The sequence below is a fragment of the Cupressus sempervirens genome, chromosome 2 (genome assembly GCF_028749045.1).
Source record: "Cupressus sempervirens isolate cs-2001-9-10 chromosome 2, ASM2874904v1, whole genome shotgun sequence".
In the NCBI taxonomy this organism is placed as follows: Eukaryota; Viridiplantae; Streptophyta; class Pinopsida; order Cupressales; family Cupressaceae; genus Cupressus; species Cupressus sempervirens.
The window spans coordinates 23958550-23974265 of record NC_143119.1 but is presented as its reverse complement, the minus strand read 5'-3'; positions in this window follow the sequence as shown (position 1 = coordinate 23974265).

The following is a 15716-nucleotide window of genomic DNA, read 5'->3' as shown; positions in this document are numbered from 1 at the left end:
TGTTACAACTTGAGTGTTGGAAATGCAATACAAAAAGTAAACTTTGAGTGAGGGGAGTGTGAATCAACACTTCAAAATTTTAACCATAAAATTATTCACCACACATCCATCTCACAATTTGCATGTAAACTAAAATACCAAACTAAACATACTCATTCATAGCATGAAAACAAATAAACATTCCACACATATGACACAAGATCTTTGGTTACCAAAAAATAATCTAAAGAGAAGGTAAAATTGGAGTGTGGATGACCGCCAAAAATCTTCACTACTACAGTTGTAAAGTGTATCCAATGAAGGTTACACTGTCTGATCATAAACTATGATTTACCCTGTGAAAGGTTTTCCCTATTAAAGCTTACACAGATTGTTAGATCTTACCCTATTAAACAATTTCAACACCTTGTTAGAAGTGTGCCTAGTTAAAGGACTTAAACTTACAATGAATTAAGCGTCCTATTAAAGGATTTACAATAGATTGTTAGGATTACTTTGTTAAGAGATTTAATTGATTTTCCTATTTGAATGTCTCAAAAATGATCCTATGGTTAGCACTCTACTACTATATAACATATCACCTCTTTACTATTGTATACTTGATCTTATCTAATCAAATGTATCACTTTTTTCCTCTAACTCCTTTCCTCTATTCTGGTATAAATTATTCTACAATTCATAAACTATGACCAAAACTCCTTAGTCACCATGAATGCTCTGTCTATGCATGCAAACTTCTCTCTTCACTCATACAATGTTTTAGGGTTTACCTTCCTTAAGATTACCTAAGTGACTTAGGGTTAGGTAGGAATCAATGACTATGATTCACCCATTTTTCTACTTAATTCATCCCTTTATCTGATTGGTTGTGTCTATTGCATAGGGATCCTCAATATGGATTCATTCTTATCATCTAGAATTGCAAAAAAATCCTTAAGTTGGCTCAAAAATGGTTTGTATAGAAGTTTGTGCCATTACAAACTACTATGTAAAAAATTGTTTACTCGACACTTGAAGTTTCTGATGCTTGGCATCCACTATATCTTCAATACTATAACTCAGCCTCTAAATTGCTGAAAATAGATTGATATAGGTATGATAAATGTGTTTCAATCACTGTTTTGTTAGTAATGTCAAACTTGCTACTTTTCAGTAAGACAAGTTCTTATATGATTTAAGTACTATCATTTATTTGATAGAAGAAGAGGATTTGATCAAATGAGGTAGAAATAGCACCTAGAGGAAAGGTTGAGTTATGATATAAAAAGGAGTACAAGAATTAGTTAAGACAATGATATTATAGTGTATTGATAATCTACTTAAGGTTTCAAAAGTTGGTTACACTAAGCAAGTCTGGAAGAACGAGTTAAATGAAGTTTGTTTGCCAAGCTTCACCAAGTAGATAGTAGGCACCAAGAAACATTAGCACAAGTAGAGAAAAAAAAAATTTCGAGATGAGAGAAGTCAATTTTAGTGTAAGTCAAGTGAAACAGTGTAATCCAAGTAAAATTTAGTTGATGTCAAGCACCGGTAAACTTTAGATCATGCCAAGTGTTTTCACAGTGGATGCCAAGCCATGCAATATGTGTTGAGCATCAGAAGCTAGTTAATGTCGAGTGTTAGCATTATGAGAAAGATCAAGAATTTAATGAATCTAAGCTGAAAATTTTGATATGTTGGATTGTGTGAACCATGTGGAAGATAAGGTTGATAAGCTAGTAACACAAGATTTCATGGCAAACCATTTTAAGGCTAAATTCAAAGAGAATTGAAGGAGAAGTTTCTAGAAAGGAATGAAATGAAATGAGGGGTAGATTCATTAAATCTTAGCTAATCTAACCTAACCCTAAAATGGACAATATAGGATGAACAAAAAAAGCTTTTAATTCTTTATTTATAGAGATGGCTAGTCAGAAGCAAAGTTTGTCATGTGTGAGAACCTAAGGAAGAAAAGGAGTCTAGGATATTGCTTCATTCAGTGACCTAAGAGAAAATATTGCATTAGCAAGCAAAGCAAGAAGGCTTAAGGGTATGAATGCTTGATGAGTGAACAAGCTATTAGAGCTGAAGTGTATGAAAGCCAAGAAGAATGGAGGAATGAAACAAGGATCTATAATCTACAAGTGTGTTGTAAGTTGTTATCAGATCAAACCTTACTATTACTTTCTAATCATTGTATTAGTCTAGGGTTGTAAGAATTTTCCTTAGGAAAAAATTCACCCAAGACCAAGGAACTCAAACACAAGAAAAATAGTAGACCAAAGAGAGAGTATGGTTAGAATGATGATATATTCATTCAATATTTCATATGAAAGTACACTAGGAGTGCCTATATATAAAGGCCTTTGGAGAGCTTTTAGAATGCATAGAAGTCAGCAACATGATAAGTCATACAACTAGACACATGTCCACCAGATATGGGTTATCCTCCATTAAGCATGAAAGTAAGTGTGATTATGTCAGGATAAGCCTACAATGGTGTAGCATGCAAATTAGTAGTGTAGACAACATGTGCTAAAAAGAGAGTGTGAATAACTATGTTGTCTACATGACAACTCAATGAATGATGCAAACTCCAGTGTTGTAGACACCATGTGTTGAATTAGAGTTGCATACTTTTGTATTGTCATCATGACAACTCAAGAGAGTACATGAACTCCTAAGTGTCTCACTTAAATAAATAATAAAATAATGCAATATTATAAAATAATGCATTAACTTAAGTAAACATAGTAAATATTTATTTACACCAACACCCCCCCTCAGTGCAACTTAGGGGAATTCCCTTAAGCTTACAAAAACTAATATGAAGTGAATGATGGGTCCTAGCTACTAGGCCATGTTAGGTACCCATGTACATAATGAAAATGTAATCTCTCATAAAGTGGAGAAAGAGGGAAAACCTCATGGGAAAAACCCTCCCCCAAAAGAGAGATGAAAAGAGATGCATGGATGGATGGAGTAATCAAGAACCCCCATTATGACATACATCCAATATATACATAAGAGAAAAATGAAAAGAGGAAGAGAGACATGATAGGTTCCCCCCCAAAAGAAGAATGCTTGCCAGTGTCTACTCTGATAAAGAAGCTGATCCAAGATTGTAGAATGGTGTTCCTCCCCTTAGGAAGAAACAATGCCAAAGGTACAAATGAGATGCTTCCACTGTGTGTGGAAAGAATCTCATGGATAATTGATTTCTTTGAAACTTTCTCAATAGGCTAAAGAACCTATCTCAAAGAATTGTCTATCTCCTTAGCTGATGAAGAACCTCTCTGCAACTATTGATCATAAGTATCCAATATCACTTCAACTTGTAATGATCGATCATGTAGAGAATGAACGAGAGGTTCAGACGGAGCCCTCATGACAATTGAAGAAGGTGATGTTGCATCAAGAAGAAGAGGCAAATCATCAATAGTGTCTCCCAAATCTATTACTGAAGCTGTATCTGGAAGACTAGATATACCCTGCTATGCTGGATTTATCACTGTGGTGATAGATGCATGTGGAGAATACTAATGTAGTGACCTCTCACTGCAACTATTGATAGAACCCCATGTGTCTAAATTTGTTGAAGCACTATTGTTGGTGTCACTATTAATTTCTACATGGTATGATGTGCAGAGAGGATTACAGGACAAGCTTGGTGAACTTTACTCAAATTGTACATTTTTCTAGACAAAAATATGATATGTCTCTGAATCCATGAGTCTATGTGCCTTCACACCATCTTCATAACCAATGAAAGTACAAGGCTAAAGTGACTATTCCCTACTTCCCCTAGAAGATATCTTTGCCCATGCAAGATAACCAAATACTCTAAAGTGTGTCACAATAGATTTTCTACTACACCATGCATCAAAAGGAGTCTTGCCATCTAAGGCTAGATGAGGAGAACTGTTAAATATGTGAGTATCATTTCTAATGGCTTCAACTTCAAGTGATGGATCTAGAGACTTGGCTTGTATTATGCAATTTTCCATAGACTTAAGAGTGTGGATCCTCAAAGCTGCAACATTTTTCTTATGTGGATTGAATACTTGTGGATTTTGAAGATCAATTCCCTTGAGTCCACAAAAGTCTTTTAGTCTTCTAGTCACATACATGCTTTAATTGTCCATTATTAGAAGTTTGATGGCTTTCTTCAATTTATGTTCAACATGAGTCTTGAAGGCTAGAAACTTGTCCAACACTTTATTCTTATGATTAAGAAAGTAGACCCAAGTGTATCTTGAAAAGTCATCAATGAAAGTTAGTATATAGTGACCCTGGCTAACTGATGTCACTGCAAAAGGTCCTACTAATACCATGTGAACCATCTATAGAACAACTGGTGCTCTTGAAGACTTCCCTTTCTATAACTTCCCTTCTAGATGCATATCCATTGAATCTGTAGAACATTCACCTTGGGAAAAGTTGATTTGGGGTAGAACTTTGACCATTATGTATGTGAAAAGTTGCTGAAGATAGCAGAAGGAAAGATGACCAAACCGCTAATGCCATAATTGCATTGTTGAATTTGATTGAGATAACAAGGCCTTTGAAGGAGACTTGGGCACAAAATAGGAGAAAGACTATAACCTTTTTTCATGATTCACTTTCCCCACTACAACCAATGAGTCATCTTTTAGACTTTGTACTTGTATTGAGTTTGGAAGGAACTCAACTCTATTTCCATCTCCAAGGTGAGTGATTTCATAGATTGATAGGAGATTAGAAGTTAGGTTTGGAACATCAAGAACATCTTTGAACTCTCTATTTTCCATCTCCACATTTCCTTTTCCTTCAACTTCCATTTTAGTATCATCTCCCACAAAGATCTGTGGTACCTTTGATTGCTTCAGTGAAGAAAAATCCTCCTTTGAAGAACTCATGTGATAGGAGGCACCTAAGTCAAGAATCCATTCCTTTGAAGAATTTGAATTTTCCATGAGTGCTTGCCCTTTTCCCTTTGAATCTAAAGAAGATCCTTTCTCCTTGTAAGCATTAGGTAGTGGAACATTATATTTTTTCGTGATGTTGGTCAACTCATCAATCTTGTTATGATAACACTCATGTTCTTCATGACCCATTTTCTTGCAATAAGCACACTTTTTCTTCTCCTTCTTGTTGGAATTTGAGGAAGACTTGCCTTGTTGATTGGATTGTGGTGTTGTCTTTCCTGCATCCTCTCATTTATTCTTCTTCCACTTCTTATTTTTACCCTTTCCTTTATTTGAAGATTGACTAGCTAAATTTTAAGAACCCTCATTGTTGACCACTAATGCTTTAAACTTAGGTGAATTGAGAATCCCCATTGATTTCAACTTTTTTTCTTCTGTATCCAATAGATTAGCATATTCATAAAATGAGACTTTCTTATAGGCATACCCTAATGTAGTCTTTGAGGTGTTATAAGAATAAACAAATGTGGAATACTCTAATGGTAGCTTGTTATGAATAAGATAGATTAATTTTTCATCATTAATAGGATTCCCACAATCAGTAAGCTTTTTCCTTAGTTCATTCACCTTAATGATGAAATCCTGTATAGAATCAAATGACTTAAGATATAAGAAGACAAGCTCATCTTCAATTTTGAAAAAATCCTCTTCAGAAACTTTACCATATAGGTTTTCAAAGGTATCCCAAGCTTCCTTGCATGTAGAAGACTTCTTAATTTGATACATGATCTTGTCATCAACCCTCAAACATATATCACCTAGGGCTTTCCTATCCATTACCACCCAAGCTAAAATATCACTTGCTGATACATTATCACCTGCTAGTTTAGGAAGAGTACCATCTACATATTGAGAAACTCCATTGTGCATTAAATGATACCACATTTTAATGGATCATGTAACATAGTTATGTGGAGTTAATTTTGGAAATTTAAAATTTCTCATGTCCCCTTTTCACTAAATCAAGAAAACCCCACAAAAGAGATGCTTTTAGCACTTTATAAGTAGTGCAATTACAAAGGCCACTTGCCAATTTTGGCCTTTGTGGACTTCTAATTTTTCTTGTTACAACCTCTTAATGGATTACAAATCTAGAACTTTACAATGTACAACAATTTTAAAGTAATACAAAGCAAAGAAAGGCCCTATTTCTAAAAAATGACACTTTTGTCCACACAACCCTACAATCTAACTATAGATCTAGAAAGTAGACAAAAAATAACACACTTTCAAAAAAATAGAACCTATTTTTGAGTCTAGATGTGCCTGTACGAAGCATTTAAAGTTGCAAAATGTAGGATTAGATAGGTACATATGCCAAAAGATGTATTTTTTGACAAATCTGTGCACCAAAACCAAAAAAGAGCCACACCACTAAAAAGTTTAGGAAATTCTACCCAATTTCAAAAAAAATCACCTAATTTAGAGTTTGTATGACTGAGATATGGCCTCCAAAAGTTAGACTACAAAATCAAAAATCAATCTAGAGAAGGGTTGCATCAGCAAAAGATGGGGTTAAATTTGACAGTCATATGGCCATCATAGCAGTTCAAATTTTCCTTAGAATGACAATTAGATGACCATCAAATTTAAGCTCACGAATTTGATGACATCAATGACCTACGAGCCTATGATGATGTCAGCATGATGTCATGTCATATGAAGCCATATGGAAAATGCCGATGAGGTCAGCTGAGTTGGCGTACGATCTGTATGGACACTAACTATGTAATGCAATATGGTTGTCTAGTTGGATACTGATGTGGGCACTGCGTTGGCAGGCAATACAATGACTAGGCTACCTATGTGTGTCTAACTTGGCACTACTTTACACATGTCACAATAGAAGTGTCACCACATGTTAACTATTGGTGGGATAGACAGGTTTGTGTGGCAAACACACAATGATGTCATGTGGAGGATTCTTTAGGAAAGTGGGCGAATGAAAGTACACCACATGGCACTAGTGCAAAGATCCATAGGAGTTGAACTTTTACTATGACATTGGTGTTTGTATTTCCATCACCAAAGATATTTATGTAGTGATCGAAATCTTTTTATATATATCCCACATTTATGGGTTGAAAATCCTATGCAGTGTATAAAAGTGTTACTGAATAGATTGTCCTTTAAGGAAATGGATACAAATACAACCATGAATGCCCAGGTGAAAGGACTAATTGGCACCAACAGTTGGATAGGTTATCATTGGATTGATAACTTTCCTTTGAATTTTATCAAGAACAACTCCCCGTATAAGATATACAATGAATTAATTATAAGTACTTTTAACCAGAAAGCATGAAAGGATAACAAGCATACATCCTTAAACATAGAGTAGATGCAAAAACCTAATAGCTAAAATCAAAGAAAAGAAAAGAGTAGTAAATGACACAAAGTTCATTTGATGAACATTGCATTACATAATGAAAGCAAAAATATGTCTTTCATCCTCTTGAGAGAATTAAAAATCAGAACTTTTAAAGATATTTTGAATTGATAATGTAACAAGAAAATAGTAATATTGGAATGTAATTCAAAGAAAACTAAAAATGACGCAAAGTTCATGATCAGTGGAAGGAAAATAAACCATAATCAAAGTTCTGATATGATTAAACCATAGTCTCCCTTCCATGACTATAAAAGACCACAAAGTCTCTTCTACACATTACAAACAAACCACTATTTTAAGAAAGACAAAAACTCCTTTCACAATATTACATCAACTATCAAAATCCTATCTCTATCTGAGACACATAGTTCTAGAAAATAAAAATAGCCCATGTTCTACCTCTCATAGTCTCTCAAGAAAATGGAAAAATTCTCCAAAATCTCCTCCCTTCCTAGAGAACATAGTCTATAGTCTTGAAGCCAAAAAAGAATGGAACCCCTCCTTTGTTTTTGCTAGCCCTTTTATATTTTCTATTGTCATTTCCTATTCTATTTTGAGTAATTGATTCTTGGAAGAAAATTGTCTCTTCCTTTCCTCTTATGCTTTTACATGTGCATAAGATTTAATTTACAATTGAACATTTTTTTTACAAATCACTTTTTGCAATGTAACAGCTTCTTTTATATGATATGGGTAGTCATCCTCATATTTGCATTCAGTTAAGAAATGAGTAATAACACCTATTTGAATGAACCTCTACACCTTGCATAGTGATTTCCACATGTCATTGCTTGCTAGCATCACATCTTCAAAAAACTAATGTCTTTCCCTTTTGTAATGAGAAATTATTATCAAAGCCACTATTCAATTGGGCTTAATAGACTTATTCAAATTCCTCATGTTTTAATCTCCTTTTCACATGTGTCTAAAGATAGCTATTGAATATTTGTTAGTTTGGGTAATTCTTAACATGGGATCATATCAATACCTGACCTCCATTTGTATATGAAAATATTCTCAATTTGATTGAGCCTTTTGAGGAGAGCTTGCTCTACTTATAGAAATGTGTATGGAAAAATGCTCAAATCATAACATTTTGATAAATGTATTATCACTTTTCCTCAGTCTTCATGATAATTTAAACTGAATGTTTATGATAGTTCAATCTATTTCTCTAATGCCTACTTCAAAATGTATAAGATCAATAAATATTTCCTTTCCATGGCTCAAGCACTATTAAATTGTGTGTTGTAGGCATCCCAAACATGGGGATCAGGCTTTCCAAATTGCATATATCGATCAAAGGAATTTTCTATCAACAACAGTTACCTTTTGTAGAATTAACAAAGAACTGGGCAGCTACACATGAATAAAATCCATTCATTTCACATGAATTTAGGACTTTGAGTTGTGTGAGGATGAATTTAATGATATAAAATCTACTTGTACAGATCTTAGGAACCATGGTTTGGAGAAGAATGACTGCCATCACTTTGAGTGAATCAAACCATTTGCATATGTCACTAAATTCTTTTGAGTTTGACTATTATAATTAACTTCTTGGTGTTCTGGTACAAACTCAAACTTTTGTATTTCTTTAGTATGGTATAGGGAGATTGAAGTTATATATTTCACCTTTCAATGATCACTTTAAGGAATAAATTTGACTACTCAATCATGATATCCATTAGTTCTCTAGCATGTGCTTGACCATGAGAACCACTTAATGGTACATACTAAATGATGTTGTCATAGTTCAGGCATTAGGAGATTGATAACATGTGATTAGGTTCATGGAGTTTTCTTCTTCATACCTCTAAATGTGAATTTGATTTGTATCCATTGAAGCTAGATTTGAAGGCTAATCAAGGAATTTGTGCCTGAAATCACATTTTGAGTCTGACAATGGTGTATATCTAAAGATGAAGTTGGAAATTATGTTTTGCAAACTTAAACTTTGAATTCTTTGAAATTCTTGACCCACTAATACAAATCTATGAATGCTAAGTCTTCAAACATCAAAATTAAACTGAATTTTGACTTTGGCTACCAATGAACTAGTAGGATGAACCTTTCTAAACCACTTTGAACTACTTTGAACTACTTTGAACTTAAGTTCAAAGTGGTTCAAAATTTTGCAATTGAAGTTTTAAAATCTTTTCTATATCAAGTACTAACAAAAATATAGTGCCCTCACTTAGTAAAATAAAGTGAGCTCACCAGTTCCAGTGCAAATGCGCTCGCCAGTGGAATGCTTGAGCACCGGTGAGGGGTTTTGGGCTAGTGTAGTTTGGTTGCTAGAATATGTCAATGTAAAGATACCTTAAAGGATTGTGTATAAACCATCCACTGATTTATGGGGTGTTTGACTAGATTTTCTTATCAATCTAGTTGGGTTATGATATCTTGCAATTAACAAGAATATTCCTTCAAAATTGTAGAGCTAGGGCATGACTGCCTAGTTCTACAAAAAACGTCTCTGCTAGCCTAACTAGGCATGAAATGTTTTAAAAAATATAAACTTGAAAAAAATGCAGAGATTAAATAAAATGTAGATTTGAAAAAAAAAAAATCAGATTGATTAAATGACCATACCCAATTTGCAAATTGGTGCCTTTGGGTGCCGATTTGCAAAAACGATTTGCCTCATAGTCAACTTTAGCCCAACATAGGAAAATTTATTGTCAATCTTCACCAAATTGATGTTCTAGATGCAATGGCAAGGTCAAATCTAGCTCTAGATGCTCCTAATTTTTGCATATACTCCAAATTTAGATCGAGGTGTTGAGGCATGAATGGTCTCAAATGGCTATGTGTAGAGAATCTCCCCAAGCTCTAATACCATGTAAGAATTTTCCTTAGGGTAGTATTCACTCAAGACCAAGGAACTTAAGCACAAGCAAAAAAATACACCAAAGAAAGAGTATGATCAGAATGATGATACATTCATTCAATATGTCATATGAAAGTACACTAGGAGTGCCTATATATAAAGGCCTCTAGAGAGCTTCTAGAATGCATAGAAGTCAGCAACATGATAAGTCATACAACCAAAAACATGTCCACTAGACATGGGTTATCCTCCATTAAGCACAGAAGTAAGTATGATGATATGAGGATAAGCCTACAATGGTGTAGCATGAAAATTAGTGGTGTAGACAACATGTGCAAAAAAGAGAGTGTGAATAACTATGTTGTCTACATGACAACTCAGTGAATGATGCAAACTCCAGTGTTGTAGACACCATGTGCTAAAATAGAGTTGCATACTTCTATATTGTTAACATGACAACTCAAGAGAGTACACAAAATCATAAGTGTCTCACCTAAATAAATAATAAAATAATACATTAACCTAAGTAAACTTAAGTAAGTGTAAATAGTAAATACTTATTTACACAAATAAGGGTAAATCCTTTGGATTAAGATTAACCTAATGGTCATTTGTAAATATTTTAACTAGGTGACATTCCAAATGAATGATCTAAAGTCTTCTAACAAGGCTCACTCCTAATAGGGTGATTGAAATCCTTTAACCAAGTCACATTTAATAGTGTCCATTATAACCTTTAATAGGGTTGGCCTTTCATAGGGTATCACTTTAGAAGAGTGAGAATGAGTAGCATGTTATTGGTGGTTTTTTTCAAATGTGATTTTCATGTTAAATCATTATGTCAAATGTGTTATTGAATCTGGTATGTTTCATGTTGACATTTATGCAAATTGATTTGACAGTAACCTACAAGTTTGAGTGGTTGCATAATCTAATGGATGCATGATGAAAATGTTTTATAGATATGGGTTCACTAAGCTATGAAAATTTTTATTGGTATATCTGGACCTTGGATAACTAATCCACTCTCCCTCTCAATTATTCTATAGAATTCCAACAATTCATATCAGAGCCATCTACTTAAGAGGACTAGTTTGAAGGTACTAGAAGCACAAAGATCAAGATGTCAAAAAAAGAAGTACCCAAGCTTAATAGAGATAAATTTCTTGGATGGAAAAGTCTAATGAAGCTACACATAGTAGTTCTTGGAGATCATGCACAATCTCCCATTTTTATTGAGCATACTGATCTTGCATGAGCCCTAACTACTGAAGATCTAAAAAAGAAGAAAGAACACAACCAGACAATGTTGGAGATTTCCTCTACCCTAAGCTATGTCAAGTTTGATGATATCAAGGGTTGTGATGGTGCAAAGAAAATGTGGGATGCTCTACACACTATTTATGGGGGTGACAAGAGTGTTTCAAGAGCCAAAGCTAAAAGTCTCAAAAGGTAAATTCAATGACATAAGAATGCAAGAAGGTGAGAATATTGCTCAATATTGCTCTAGGGTAAAAGATGTTGTTAATGCAATAAGAGGAGATAGTAGTAAAATAGATGATTGTACTATCTTAAGTAAAATTTTGAGAACACTACTGCCTATATATGCTATTAGAGTTTTTGCAATACAAGAACTAAGATGTATGCCAGGGAATGATCTAACTCTTGAAGGTCTAGTAGGTAGGCTCAGTACTTTTGAACTATCTAACTTTGATAATTACAAACCTTAAAATATAGAATCTACTTTCAAAGATAAGTTTTCATTAAAGGAACCTAATGAGAAGAAGAAGAAGAAAAAGACAAAATATGTGTCAAGTGACAATGATAGAGATGAGGTAGATGTAGATCAACTTGAAGCACTATTAACAAGGAGATTTCATAGAGGTAAATGCAAGTTTAAAGGTAATTTATCTATCACATATTTCACTTGTAATGAGGTTGGTCATATTGCTTCTAGATGTCTAGAGAAGAAGAATTACAAAGGTGGTGGCAAGTACAAAAGTAGAAGAGATGAAGACAGAAAAGACTACAAAGACAAAAGCAATAAGTCTTGCTACAGTGTTGAAGAGGAAACAAAAGATGGATCTAAAGATCATGATGATGAAGTGATATATGTTGTAGTTAAGGATAAACCTGATGAGGATGAGGGAACTGCACTAGTGTCTTGTGTGAAAAAGAATGATAGGTGGATCATTGATAGTGGATGTTCACATCACATGACTAGAGATTAAAGTAAGTTCATTACCTTGAAATATTATGATGGAAATAGTGTAAGGTTTGGTAGTGATGCACCATGTCTAATAAAAGGAAAAGGTTCTATCAAGCTCATAGAAAGGATTTTATGTGACAATGCTTACTATGTTGAAGGTATTAATTATAATTTGTTGAGTGTGTCACAACTAAATAATTTGGGATGTAAGGTTGAGTTTGAGAACAAAATTGCTAAGATATGTGATACTGATGGAAAACTGATTAGAAAAGGTGATCAAACTAGAGGTAATCTATTCTACCTTGATATAGAGGATGTTACTTGTTTAGTTGTAGAATTTGATGACATGTGGCTATGGCACAAGAGGTTATGTCATGTTAATTTTAATAACTTGGTTTGTATCAATAACATGAGAAGAGTCAGAAGTTTTCTTAAGTTGAAGAACCTGACAATATAATTTGCAAACAATATCAATTAAGCAAAATGACAAAGTCGAGTTTTAAGAGAAAGACTCATACCTCTAAAGGAATATTAGAGATTGTTCATAATGGCTTGTGTGGACCAATTGAATTGAAAATCTATAGAGGAGATAAATACATTATGCTGCTTGTTGATGATTATTCTAGAATGATGACTGTTATTTTTCTAGAACAAAAATCTGATGCTTTCCAAATGTTTAAGTAATACTTAGAAAGAGTTGAAAAGGAAATAGGTAAAAGTTTGAAATATTTGATATTTGATAGAGGAGGAGAATTTACATCAAATGAATTTGAGGTATTTTGTAATGACAAAGGAATTAAAAGATAGACATCTACTCCTAGAACCCCTCTACAAAATGGAATTGCTGAAAGGAGGAACAAGTCTATAATGCACTATGCTAGGACACTCATGATAGAGAAATATGTTGCTTTAAATTATAGGAGAGAAGCTATAAGTATAGTTGTCTATACCTTGAACCATGTACAAGTCAACAAAGGTACTCACTCAACACCTTTTAAACTTTGGTGTGCATACTCACCTAATGTGAAATATTTTAAGGTCTTTGGAAGAAAATTCCATATTCTCAAAGATTTTAGAAATGGTAAACTAGATGCAAAAAGTGATGAAGGAATATTTCTTGGTTATTCCACAAGAAGTAAAGCTTATATGTGTTTAAATACTAACACTAACAAAGTTGTGGAAAGTGCAAATGTGAAATTTGATGAATATATAAATGTATATGAGAATGAACTTATGAAGGAACCAAAAGAATACAAATCATTTGTATACCTTTATGAAGGTGTGCCTACTGATGAAGATGTTGTAAATCAAGTTGCAAATCAATAGAAATTTTTAGTGGCTGTCAAGTTGCATACTATGAATGCTGAGTTGCATTCAAGAATTGAGCTACATTCAAGAACTAAGTTATAGAATGAAGTTGAGGCATATTTAGATTCTAAAATTAGTGTACATGAAAGAGATCCTATAACTACCTAACAGAAATGTACATAGTGATTCAAAAGTTGAGAGAAACAAATGTAGAAGCCAGAGCTAAACCAAGATTGCCTAAGTATGTCGAGAGACATCATCCTATTGCACAAATCATTGGAGATAAAGATGTTAGACCTATGAAAAGGAACAAGTTGAGAAATGATACATGTTTTTTGAGCATGCAACAACCTAAAATAGTAAAACATGCTTTAGAAGACGTGGACTAGAGTAAAGCCATGGAAGAAGAGATTGAACAAGTTGAAAAAAATAAAACATGGACTCTAGTTCCTAGACTAGAAGACAAAAATGTGATTAGTATCAAGTGGGTATACAGAAACAAGTTAGATGAAAATGGTGAAGTTAGAAAGAATAATGAAAGATTAGTTTGTAAAGGATATGCACAAGAAGAAGGGATAAACTATGGAGATACATTCACTCATGTTGCAAGATTGGAAGGAGTAAGAACCCTACTTACTTACACTACATACAGAGGTTTCAAATTTTATCAAATTGATATTAAGTTAGAATTTCTGAATGACATATTAGAGGAAGAGGTTTAGATAGAATAGTTAGAATAATTTATTGATGCTAACAACAAAAATATGTTATTTATACTACACAAAGTTTTATATGGTTTGAAGCAAGTACTAAGAGCATGGTATGAGAGACAACATAATTATCTAGTTATGATTGGATTTGAGAGGAACAAAAATCTCTACTTAAAAATAGAGAAATAAAAATTTATTTTATTATCTGAATTTTTTGTTGATGATATCATATTTGGAGGATGATATCATATTTGGAGGTCAAGATAGTTTATGTAAGGATTTTACAAATGAAATGAAGCAAGAATTTGAGATGTCTATGTTTGGAGAGATCAAGTTCTTTGTGGCTTTTCAAGTACATTAGATGAAATATAGTATATACATCACTCAGTCAAAGTATGTAAAGGAGATACTAGAAACTTTTGGATTGGAAGATTCCAAACCAATAAGTATAGCCATGGTGACAAGATATAAATTTTCAAAGAATGATGATTCAGATAAGGTGAATCAAACATTATATAGGTCTATGATTGGAAAATTATAGTATGTAGTACATAGAAGACTTGATATTGCATTATTTATAGGGATAGTTGGAATATTCTTTGCTAATCCTAGGGAGAATCACTTGATGGTAGTTAAGAGAATAATGAGATATATGAAAGGAATAGAAGACTATGGTTTATACTACTAGAAGAATGAGAAATTTGAATTGAAAACCTATACTAATGTCGATTGGGCTAGAAATATTGATGACAGAAAGAGCACTAGTGGAGGAAAATTTTTCTTAGGAAAAAGGCTAGTCACATAGACTAGCAAGAAACAAAACTACATTTCTCAATCTACTACTGGAGCTAAATATGTTGTTGTTGTTGTAGTAAATTGTACAAACATTGTATGGATCAAACAACTACTCAAAGGTATGAAGGAGGAAATCACTGAACTTGTGATACTTTATTGTGATAATACAAGTGCTATAAATATATCAAAGAATCCTATGATGCATACAAGGACTAAGCATATTGCAATCAAGTATTATTACTTGAGAGAATTAGTTCAAGATAAAGAGGTGAAGGTGGAAATTGTTAACACCAAAGAGAAAATAGATGATATCTTCACAAAAGAAATACGTAAGGATGCTCATGATTATCTATGAGGTAAACTAGGGGTGATACCCCTATCCAAGGCTATCTAAGAAGCATGAGAAGTGCCCTACATCAAACAAGTTGATTGACATATGTTACACATTGATGCAGTGGATCTTACTATAGGAGTTTCCTAAAGTAATCAAAGAACTAGAGCTATAAATTATTCACAAGCAAGG